The sequence below is a fragment of the Antechinus flavipes genome, chromosome 4, assembly GCF_016432865.1.
Source record: "Antechinus flavipes isolate AdamAnt ecotype Samford, QLD, Australia chromosome 4, AdamAnt_v2, whole genome shotgun sequence".
Classification (NCBI taxonomy): Eukaryota; Metazoa; Chordata; class Mammalia; order Dasyuromorphia; family Dasyuridae; genus Antechinus; species Antechinus flavipes.
In genome coordinates this window covers 18597120-18608617 of record NC_067401.1, presented here as the reverse complement: position 1 = coordinate 18608617, position 11498 = coordinate 18597120, and positions in this window count along the sequence as shown.

Sequence of the window (11498 nt, the reverse complement as noted above, 5' to 3'; positions counted from 1 at the left end):
GGAATCATCTCTTAGAATCATTTTAAAAAGAGAGGAGGGACAATTCAGCAAATAGACAAGTCTGAGAGTATATTTACTGCTTTTCATCCAGAGTCCCCCTCCTCTGCAAAAAAAAAAAAAAAAAAAAAAAAGAAAAATAAAAGAAAAGAAATAGGTTTCTCTTCTTCTCTTAGGTCATTTTAATTATGGAATGATCACTTTAGGTTTTTTTTCCTCCTTATCCCCCATCCACACTGAGCACAGGAAGCTAATTCCTCTAGAAATGGTCCAACTTCCTCCTCTATGGAAAAAAGACTCATGCCTTAACTCCAAAAATGTTCATTCAGTAACCTTTCTTTCTCTTCCATGAGATCAGCAATTCATGCAGACTTTATCCAAGATAGGAATAAGATCTATGGTCTATCTATCTATATCATGTATATCTATGGTCTATCTCTATCATGTATGTCTATGTCTATATAGCTACATTTACATCTATATCCATATCTATACCCATATCCATGTCTATATCTAGCTCACATCTCTCTATATAAATCAACGTCTGTGTCTCTATGGCCAAGTTGATATCTCTATCTATAGCCATATTCATTTCTACATCCACATCTATAAGTAGAAGTATGAGTTAAAAACAAGTGAACTAGAAATCATGACGTAAGAAAACAAATTTGATATTAGTGAGAGTTGGCAGGATGGGACCCTGGAATGGAATATAGTTCTAACAGAGAACGTTTCGTTTGAAAAGGAGAGAATAAATAAAAGAAATGGTAGATTAGCGTTGTATAATAGGAAAAAAAATGCTTTCTTATGAGCCAAGAAAGGAAATGGGATAGGCAGGATTTATTTGAACATCAAGGAGGCAAAAAAAAAAAAAAGGGGGGAGGAAGAATGTTGTGGAGGTATTGTTTGCGTTATGATGGGTATCATGTCCATTGTTCTGTTTACTATGCATAAGTTGTAGACATCTTCCCATATATCTCTGAATTTTCCATTCATCTCTTCCAGCCTTACTAACTGCTCTGGGACTTTAACTTTCCTCCCCTTTTCCTTACTCTAGTTTCAGAATTATAAACTATGATCAACTCAATTCTGCCACTGTTCCTGGACTGGGTGTGTCAATCTACTTCCCTGTGACCCAATTTACCATTCTTTAACTTTCCAAAAGAAAATACCTTTCCCTAGTCAGTTGTCCACATCTTATCTTCTCATAGTTCTCTGAATTTTCCTTTCATCTCTGCCATAGCCTTACGAACTGTGCTGGGGCTATAACTTTCCTCCTCCTTTCCCTACTTCACTTCCAGAATCATAAACTATGATCAAATCAATTCTGCCACTGTTCCTGGACTGGGTGTGTCAATCTACTTCCCTGTGACCCAATTTGCCATTCTTTAACTTTCCAAAATAAAATACCTTTCCCTAGTCAGCTGTACACATCTTATCTTCCCTTATTTCTCTGAATTTTCCATTCATCTCTTCCACAGCCTTACTAACTGCTCTGAGGCTTTAACTTTCCTCCCCCTTTCCCTATTCCCGCAATGGAATCATAGACTATGATCAAATCAATTCTGCCACTGTTCCTGGACTGGGTGTGTCAATCTACTTCCCCATGACCCAATTGACCATTCTTTAATTTTCCAAAATAAAATATCTTTCCCTAGTCACCACTTCCCTATGTATATTGACTAATATATTAAAAATATGATCTACAAAATACCCCTCCACCCCATTTGTGTTAACTAGATCATTAGAACATAAGCTCATTGACATCAGGGACTATCTTTGCTTTTGCATTTGTTATCCCCAGAATTTAGCATTGAGCTTGGCATACAGTAAGCACTTAATCAATGCTTTTCCCATGTTTTTTTCACAATAATACTCCATTACATTCCTATAATCTTGTTCTTTTAACCATTTCATCATGGATGAGCACCCATTTTATCGTCAGCTTTTTGCTAACCCACAGAATGGTGGTATGAATATTTTGATATGCTTTATATTTTGTTTCTGTCTTTAACTTCTTTGGGATTGCTGAATTAATGGGTATGAACAGTTCAGTCACTTTTCATGTAGAGTTCCAAATTAAAATCCAGGGTGATCAGTGCCAGGTTATACCAAACTAATCTCATTCCTTCCCCGCCCTCCCCCGGCCAAAGGGTAATCAGACTAGTGGGTCAGGGGATACTCTGTAAACAAACTATGCTTTGATTTCAGCAACACATCTGGCAAAGTCTTTCATACTAATCTAAGATAAAGAAACATGGACTAGAAAATATCCAGTAAAAGAAAAAATAGTAAAGTTCTTCTAGAAGAAAAGTCAAGAATTTCAAGGGAATTAATGGAAAAATACTAATGAAGATGATCTAGCTGTGCCAGATCTAAAACTGTTTTATAAAGCAATCAGAGAAATGCAAATTAAGACAACTCTGAGATACCACTACATATCTTTCAGATTGGCTAAGATGACAGGGAAAGATAATGTGGAATGTTGGAGGGGATGTGGGAAAACTGGGACACTGATACATTATTGGTGGAGTTGTAGACAGATCTAACCATTCTGGAGAGCAATTTTAAACTATGCTCAAAAAGTTATCGAACTGTGCATATCCTTTGATCTAGCAGTGTTTGGGCTTATATCCCAAAGAGATCTTAAAGAGGGAAAGGGACCCACATGTTTATGGCAGCCCTTTTTGTGGTGGCAAGAAATTGGAAACTGCTGGAAAATGGATGAATAAGTTATGGTATATGAATGTTATGGAATAGTATTGTTCTATTAAAAAATGATCAGGGGGCAGTTAGGTGGTACAGTGAATAGAACACCAGCCCTGAAATCAGGAGGACCTGAGTTCAAATCATAGCTGTGTGATGCTGGACAAGTCACTTAACCCCAATTGCCTCAGCAAAAATAAATAAATAAATAAAGATCAGCAAGCTGATTTCAGGGAAACCTGGAGAGACATAAACTAACGTGAAGTGAAATGAGCACAACCAGGAGATCATTGTACATGACAACATCAATATTATGCAATGATTAATTTTGATGGATGTGACTCTTTCCAACAATGAGATGATTGATGCCAGTTCCAATGATCTTGTGATGAAGAGAGCCATCTATACCCAGAGAGAGGATTGTGGGAACTGAGTGTGAATCACAACATATTATTTTTACACTTTTTGTTGTTTGCTTGAATTTTATTTTTTTTCTTTTTCTTTTACTTTTTGATCTGATTTTTCTCGTGCAGCAAGATAATTGTATAAATATGTATGCCTATTTTGGATTTAACATATATTTTTACCATGTTTAACATATGCTATCTAGGGAAAGGGGTAGAGGGAAGGGAAAAATTGGGACGCAAGGTTTTTCAATTTAAAATATATTTTGAAAATAAAAAGCTTCAATAACTAAAAAAAATTAATTGTGGGGAGGCGGGGGGAAGAAAATATCTAGTAGAGAGTTTGGATCTGCCAAATAATCCTCGAAGGTTCCATGCCAATTTGGAAGAAAATTCCTACTGGACTGCCACAGGGATCAGCCTTTGACCTTTTGCTGTTCAACATTTTGTTTAATCAATAAATAGAAAAAAGACATAGAAGGAGTACTTGTCAAATTTCCAAGTGACCCAAAGCTGAGAGAGATAGAAAATCTGTTGTGTTTCAGAGGCAGGATCCCCACGGATTTTGATAGATTTTTTTTCTTTATAGAAATCCACTAGTGGGGGCTCTCCTTCCAGGGGAACACATTGGATCTCGTTTTTGTTTTCTCCTCCTGTATGACTCTCATCCGTAGGGTTCTGTAGATGCTCCATGGAGGCCCGGCTCATCTGCTAGGTGGGCCCTTCCCCTACATCTTTGATCTAGGATCCATATACTCATGTCCCAATGTAAGGCACCCATGAAGGATGTGCCTTATTTCTTATATGACTGGTCCTCCTTTCTTGGCTATCTATCTCCTTGATGGCATCTTTCCTGAAGTTGTTCCCAAGAACTTTTTCCTTGATAATAAATTCCTGCTTACCTCATCTTACTTTAATAAACTCTCCCCTACCCCACACCATTTTACTGCATTTGCACGACTTGCCTCATCAAAACAAACAAACAAAAATGATAGATGACAAAGGCAGGGATGCTTGGTGGCTAGCTCTCTGTGAGGATCTAAAAAGTTGTCAGATGGTAGATGGAGTACATTTGTTCTAATTGTCCCCAGAGGAAAGATAATTCAATGGTTTCAAAGAGACCAATTTAGGTTTGATTTTGGGGAAAAACATGTTATAATTAGAATTATCCCCAAATGGAACAGGCTGCCTTGGGAGATCATGGCTTCTCCCTCATTAAAGGTGATAGGATGACAAGAGCAGAGATTTAAATCTAAAAGGAAACTTTGAGGTCTGTTAGCACAACAAATGGGGAAATTGAGGCCCAGGGAGGTTCAAGTGAAGATCTGTTAATCATGATGGGTATGTTGTTTGGTGATTCTGAGAATCCCCAGTTGTCTCCCAGCCGGCTTCGAGTTTCTAAATGTTTACAGATCAATGTGTAAAATATCTTTTTGGTTCTGTGGTCTCATCCAGAATATCTCCCATACTTTAAACAGAGACATTGCTTAACAGAAGGGATCGTTCTCACGCATCTCCTTACCTTCCTCCTCATCATCAGAGGCAAAACACAGAGAGCTCCAAGATTTGCAAAATAGATTTTTGCAATGGGTATAATAATAATGAGTAGATTTGCAATGGGTATAATAATACCCATTATACAGATGAAAAAAATTAGGCAGACAGCTCCATGGACATTGTTGGCTGCTATGATCCACAGAGTGATAAAGAGTCAGAAATGACTGAATGACTAAACACCAAGGGTGGCTAATGCTGGAAATGTGCCCGTGGGAAAACCATGGGGGTCTCGTCTCACTAGTGCCCCCCTCCTGAAGTCTGGCTTTCCCTACTGCCACACACTGACTGCCATTTCCCACCTCCTCCTTTCCCCGCCTTCCCCAAGTGCCAAAATTCCTAGTTATGGCTCTAAGACCACACCGTGACACTGTGACAGCAAGGGGACAAAAGGGACCGCCCTTCATGCTTCTCAGCAGACTCTTAGCAAAAGTGATTTGGTCAGCAAAGATCCCTCCTCTAGGACAGCCTGAACAACTGAATGAAGGATGGAAAAACCATTTATTAAGGTGCTGTATATGCTGAAAATAAAGCTATAAACGTACAGACAGTCCTGGTCTCAAGGAGCTTCTATTCTAGTGGGAGGTGTATGTGAGCTTAGACACATATATCAGCATGTGGGGTGGGGGTTAGGGGAGTATAAGGAGAGTGCTTTGATTTGGAAAGTTATAGGGATGATGAGGGAAGGCACAAGGAAACAAGATGCTGACACTCACTCCAGGAGCAAAAGTCGCGCTGATGTGACTATGGTTCCAGAATTCAAAGCCTGGAGGTTCTTGGAGGACAAAGCCAGATGAAACGACTGGGGAATCGAGGGGAAAAATCGAGGGGAAACTTGGTCGATCTCTCTAGAAATTATCAGAACCTGGAACACAATAGATGTTTAATAAGTGTCTATTGAATTAAGTTGGATGGACTTTACTCTTTGGTCAACTGAGTGATGAGTTTGTTGAATTAACTTATGTTGGTCCCTAGACATTAGACACACACAGTCCTGATGTTCTCAATGGAGCCTTTCCAGTTTCAGCCATAATTTGTACCAAAAAATGTTAGAATGGCAGCAACTTCAGAGGTCCATCAGTCCAACACTTTCATTTGACAGATGGGGAACCTGAGGCCCAGGGAGGTTTAGTGATCACAAATGGAAGAAATGAAAGAAGTGAGATTTGAAGCCCAGGTCCTCTGACTCCCAATCTCTTGCTCTTTCCACTTTATCCACGTTCTTCTGGCCAGGGACCTAACGTGACCCTAGACCACAAGGAGGACGGAGTGGAATACAGGGTAAGCAAGATAGCATTTAAAGCCCACGGGTTATAACCATTTAGCCGTCTCACAGGACCACAAATAGCCCAGCGAGCAATTGTTGTCAGCTTCCCTCTGCCCCAACTTGATGACTTCAGGCCCTGAGGATGTATTGTAGCACCCCAAACAAAGCCTGGAAAATCCCCAGGAGTAGGTAAGACATGCTCAGACCTATGGGCTGGTCAGGCTTAAGGCCGTAGGCTGATGATTAACATCTGGCAGACTGTTTATTTCTCCTGACTTTTCGGCCCCTCATAGGAACGGTGACATAAGTCCGGAAACCACAGATTTCTATTTCAGACTCAAAAGTCTTTGGGCGAAGAGGGAGGGAAACTCCTGCTGGGCTTGAGGGAGAAAGGCTCCGGTCTCAGGCCCAGCCGGCTCTGACCCATAATCGCTTGGTCCCCGCTCCTCTCTGAGGCCTTCGGTTCTCTGGAGATGGTTTCCATTTATGTGTCATCCCTGGTATACGGATGGTATCATTCCCTGGAATACTGCAGAGCTCAATACTTAAAACCCATAATCACGTCCCAAAGGTCCGTCCAGCTATCCACAGGATAATTAAGCAGGGCAGAGGATAAACCGCCACCTCTCGGTCAAAAGGTGGGAAGCATGTTTCATGATCAGTCTCACAGAGTGGTGGTCAGCCATTCCATTCATGGGAATTCTTAAATTTCTCCGCCATTTTTCTTTCTACTGTTGCCGTCGCTGTATAAACTTCCTTCTGAATCAGACTTGTAAGGACTTCTTCATTTTCTTTTAGCTAATCCTTTTCAACACTTTTTACAACATGATTACATTCATATATCACATTTTGTCCAGACGTTCTCTAGTGGAGCCCTCCCCTTAGTTTCCATGTCTTTCCTACAACTTCCAAGATTTGCAAAATAGATTTTTGCAATGGGTATAATAATGTAGATTTGCAATGGGTATAATAATACCCATTATACAGATGAAAAAAATTAGGCAGACAGCTCCATGGACATTGTTGGCTGCTATGATCCACAGAGTGATAAAGAGTCACTAAAGAACTATTATGAACGTTGTTGTAAATATGGTTCCTTTTCTTCTTCTTCTTCTTCTTCTTTTTAATCTCTTACGGGTATTTTAGCTGGCTCAAAGGTTAATCACAGTTTAAGGAACTTGAATATAGTTCCAACTAGCTTTCCAGAATGGTTGGACCTATTCACAGCTCTATCAACAATGAATTCTTTCTGTCTTCTCATATCTGTGCCAATAGTTGTTTTTATTTTCATTATCTTTGCCAATATGACAGGTATGAGGTAGAATCTCAGAGTTCTTTTTAATTTGTCTTTCCCAATTATTAGTAGAACATTTTTTTTCATGACTATTGATAACTTCAGTTTCTTTTCTTTACAATTTCCTGTTTCTGTCCTTTGATCATTAACCTATTGGGAATGGTTCTTGTTCTTATATATTTGTATTAGTTCCCTATATATCTTGAATATAGGATTCTTATCAGGTATGGAATTTGCAAAGATTTTTTTTCCCAATCAGTTGTTGCTCTTCAGATGTTCATTTCATTGATTTTGTTTGTTCAAAAGCTTTTCTACTTAATGAAATCAACACTATCTATTTTTTCTTCTGTGATCATCATAATCTCTCTCTCTCTCTCTCTCTCAAACACACACACACATTCTCTCTCTCTTTTCTTGGTAAGAAATCCCTATCATCTATACTTGCAAAAGATATCTTCTCTATTCTTTTAATTCAGGATTTCTTAATCTGAAACCTACAAATCCTTAAAAGATTCATAGATAAATTTTAGAGTGTTTATGAACTTATATGGGAAAAACAATTACATCTTTATTTTCATTGACTTCCAAGTAAAATTTAGCATTTCCTTCAATGATTAATTTTCTTTTTTCTTTTTCTTTCTTTCTTTTTTCTTTTTGATTAAGGCAATTGGGGTTAAGTGACTTGCCCAGGGTCACACAGCCAGGAAGCATTAAGTATCTGAGTCACATTTGAACTCAGGCTCCTGACTTCAGGGCTGACACTCTACCCACTGCGCCACCTAGCTGCCCCTTTCTCCATATCTTTGTAATACACTTTATCCCCTTTCTTCTTATTCCTCTGACCAATCCTTCTCTGTTATTTTCTTGGCTGGATCTTTAGCCACCCAACATTATTGTTTCATGCCTACTAAACGTGGGGGTCCTTAAGGCCCAGTCCTGGGCCCTCTTCTATTCTCTCTCTATACTTTCTTCCACGGATTCGATTATCTTCTCAATGATGATGACTAAAGCCTATTTACCCAACCTCAGCCTTTCCTGCTATCTCCAGACTGGCGCCTCTCAGTTGCCCATTGATCACCTTAAAGGGGATGTCCATCGGCATCTTAAACTGAACTCACCTGTGTGCCCCCAAGCCACCCTCCTTCCGGATTTCCTTCTTCCTGTTGAGGGCACGGCCATTTTCCCAGTCACCCAGGCTGACAACCTCATCCTGGCCCCTCGTACCCATTCACTGCCAAGTCTGGTCCATTTTGCCAGCTTAATGCCCTCTTACCTTCTCGGACACTGCCGTTACCTGGTGCAGATCTTATTACCTCACGAGTCTGCTGCTCAGACTGATTTCCTTCCCCACCTTCTCCCAGAAACCTCTGCCAATTCTATTTGCCTTCATTCTATTGCCTTTCCTCTGTTAATTATCTCCAACTTATTCTAGATTTAGCTTACTTGAACACTCTTATTTTCATGTTGTCTTCACCATTAAACCGTGAGTTCCTCAAAGTCTAGGACTGTCTTTTGGCTTAGTCCTAATAAATGCTTGTTGCTTGACTGACATAATTCAGTTCTAATGCACTTCTCCATCATTATTCCCACTCCTCCCCTTCAGATATCCCACTCTGTCGGACCGCTCCTTGTCCTATCCTGAACACTTCAGCCCCACACGCCCTCCTCCAGGAAACCAGAAAGCCTTCCCTCGAGACCCAACGTGAGACCCAACTGGCCTCCATGATGACCGCTCTCATCTTCCTTTCCTCAAATTCTCTCTCCTGGATCCCTACCACATATGACTCTGTATCTCTGGGTGTGCTTCTACATTGTGTCCTACCGGTTTATTTTTATTTTTGCATTTACAGGGACTCGCAGTGTCTGGACAGAGGAGGTACTTCATAAATGCGTGTTCATTATGGTCTTTTCATTTCCCCCACCCCTTTGGCCCTCTTTAAAAAGCTGCATCAGTCTGTCCTTCTGGCTCGTCATACGTCACTCCTCTTCCCACGCGTGACTATCCAACCTCTCGGTACCCAGCGCTCCATTTCCCACCCATCTTTGTGCCATCTTGGCTCTCCGACATTCTCCCTTCTTCCTTTCGGCTCCCTTCCTTCAAAGTACACGAAACCCCCTTCCCTGATTCCACCTGCCAAGGCCCCCCAGCTACCTCTCATTCAGTTTTTATTATGTATTTATTAATTCATGCTTTGTTTTCAGAGAACCAAGGTCATCACAGGGCGGTACCTTGACTTGCAAGAGAATCGGAGTTAAGAGAGGCGGTTGCACAAACCCGTCAGCCCCTTCCTCCTCCCAAACTCCAGCCCAGTTAGCAGGGGATGACCCTGGCATCCTGGACACCCGCCAAGCTCTGAGGCCCCCCAGCTCGGCCTTCGTGGCTGGTGGGATAAGGTGTCCTCAGCGCCCCAGAAGCAGCCCTTTCATGCTTTGGGGTAGGCCGCGCCCTCACTCACTCCGGACTGGAAGCCTGCTGGTCCCCTCACGGGGTAGCCCATGGCTGAGGCCCCCGCCCAGGTGACGGCTTCTCGGAGCTGCAGGTGAGAGGTGGGCGGCAGAGGACCACCAAAGGTGGAAGAGCGTCCTTGAAAGGGAACCGATGCTGAGCAAAGGGAGCAGAACCAGGGGAACCTCGGACCGGCAACAAGATCACGTGATGCTCACCTGGGATGGATGGGGCTCCTTTCAGTAATGGGGTGATTCAAGGCAATTCCAATAGACTTTTTTTTTGCTGAGATAATTGGGGTTCAGTGACTTGCCCAGGGTCACACAACTAGAATCTTGGCTTTTGACCATCAGATGTCATATTGATATAGCACAACCACAAACAATTGGCCAGTGCTCACAGGCACTAAAATATCCATTGGCCCGATTAAAGAAGGTGTTTGGGGGCGGTTCGTTGGTGGCAGTGGAAGAGCCCAAGCCCTGAAGTCAGGAGGACCCGAGTTCAAATCTGGCCTCAGACACTTAACACTTCCCAGCTGTGTGACCCTGGGCAAGTCACTGAACCCCGACTACCTCAGGAAAAAAAGGTGGCTGACAAGAATGTAAGCAACGGCTTGTCTAGGAGGCAGACTGAGGTTGAGAAGACCCCCTTTCCTGGAGGACTGTTACCCACCCCGGTGCAAATGGCCCCAGCACTAACTTCCCCTTAAGAAACCCCCTTCAGGAAGTTCTGGTCTGCGAATGTTGTGGAACGTGATTGTTCTGTGAGAAATGACCAGCAGGAGGATGTCCGAGAGGCCGGAGAGGCTGACAGGGGCTGATGCCGAGGGACGTGGCAGAACCAGGGCATGACACACGGCCAGAGTGACCCGTTCTGATGGACGCGGCCCTTTCCGAGGCGATTCCTGGCAATTCCAACAGACTTGGGACGGACAGAGCCAACGGAACCCAGAGAAAGGCCCGTGGGGACCGAATGGGGCCACAACCCAGCAGTTCCTCCTTCTTTGTTGCCCTTTGCGTGCTTTTAATGTCTTTCCCTTTTAATGGGATTTTTCTTGGGCAGCGAGATGTGTAACCGCGTACAGAATTGCGCGCGTATATCGGGTTACTTGCCCTCTAGGGAGGGGGAGGGGGAGGGAGGAGAAAAAGTTGACCCCAAGGTTAGCGAGGGGGGGGGCGCTGCTCACCGAGGTGCCCATCACCGCCCGTCTGCCAGGGGGCAGGGAGTCCGATAAAAAATAAAAGGCCCCGCCCTCGGGGAGTCCGTAAAAGGGACCTGACGGGTTGGATTTGTGGATCCCGAGGGAATGTACGTGAAGGGCTTGAAAACTCTCCGGTGGCCGGAAAGTCCATTTCCTGAAAACAGCCCGGGGGGGGGGGGGGGGGGGGGGGAGTGGCTCTTCCTCTTTCTGAATCAGCCGCACGACTTCCTCCTCCCCTCTGAGAGCTGGGCAGTGCCCCCCCCCCTTCCCCCCCACTCACGCTGCCATTCAGAGGAGCCCGACCTGTGCGTGCCCGGGGCCCGTTCCCCGCTCCTGCTGGGGGCCCCGCCCTGGCCTCCCCTTTGCCCAGTGGGCCGGGCGGCACAGCGACCCCTGGCGGTGCACGTGCCCGGCCTCTGGGTTAGGCCCCGGAGCCTCAGCTCCTCGGACTTGGTCTCGTTCCGCCGCCGCCGACTCGGGGTCTCACCGCGCCCCGGCTCCCAGCCTTCCGTCTGCAAACTGGGGGCAGGGCCTTTCCCGGGGCGCGCGCGAGCGGCCGCACACGTGGGCCTCTTCCAGGACCCCTTCCCCCCTCCCCCGGGCCTGTGTAACCGGGAGCCTTCCGCAAG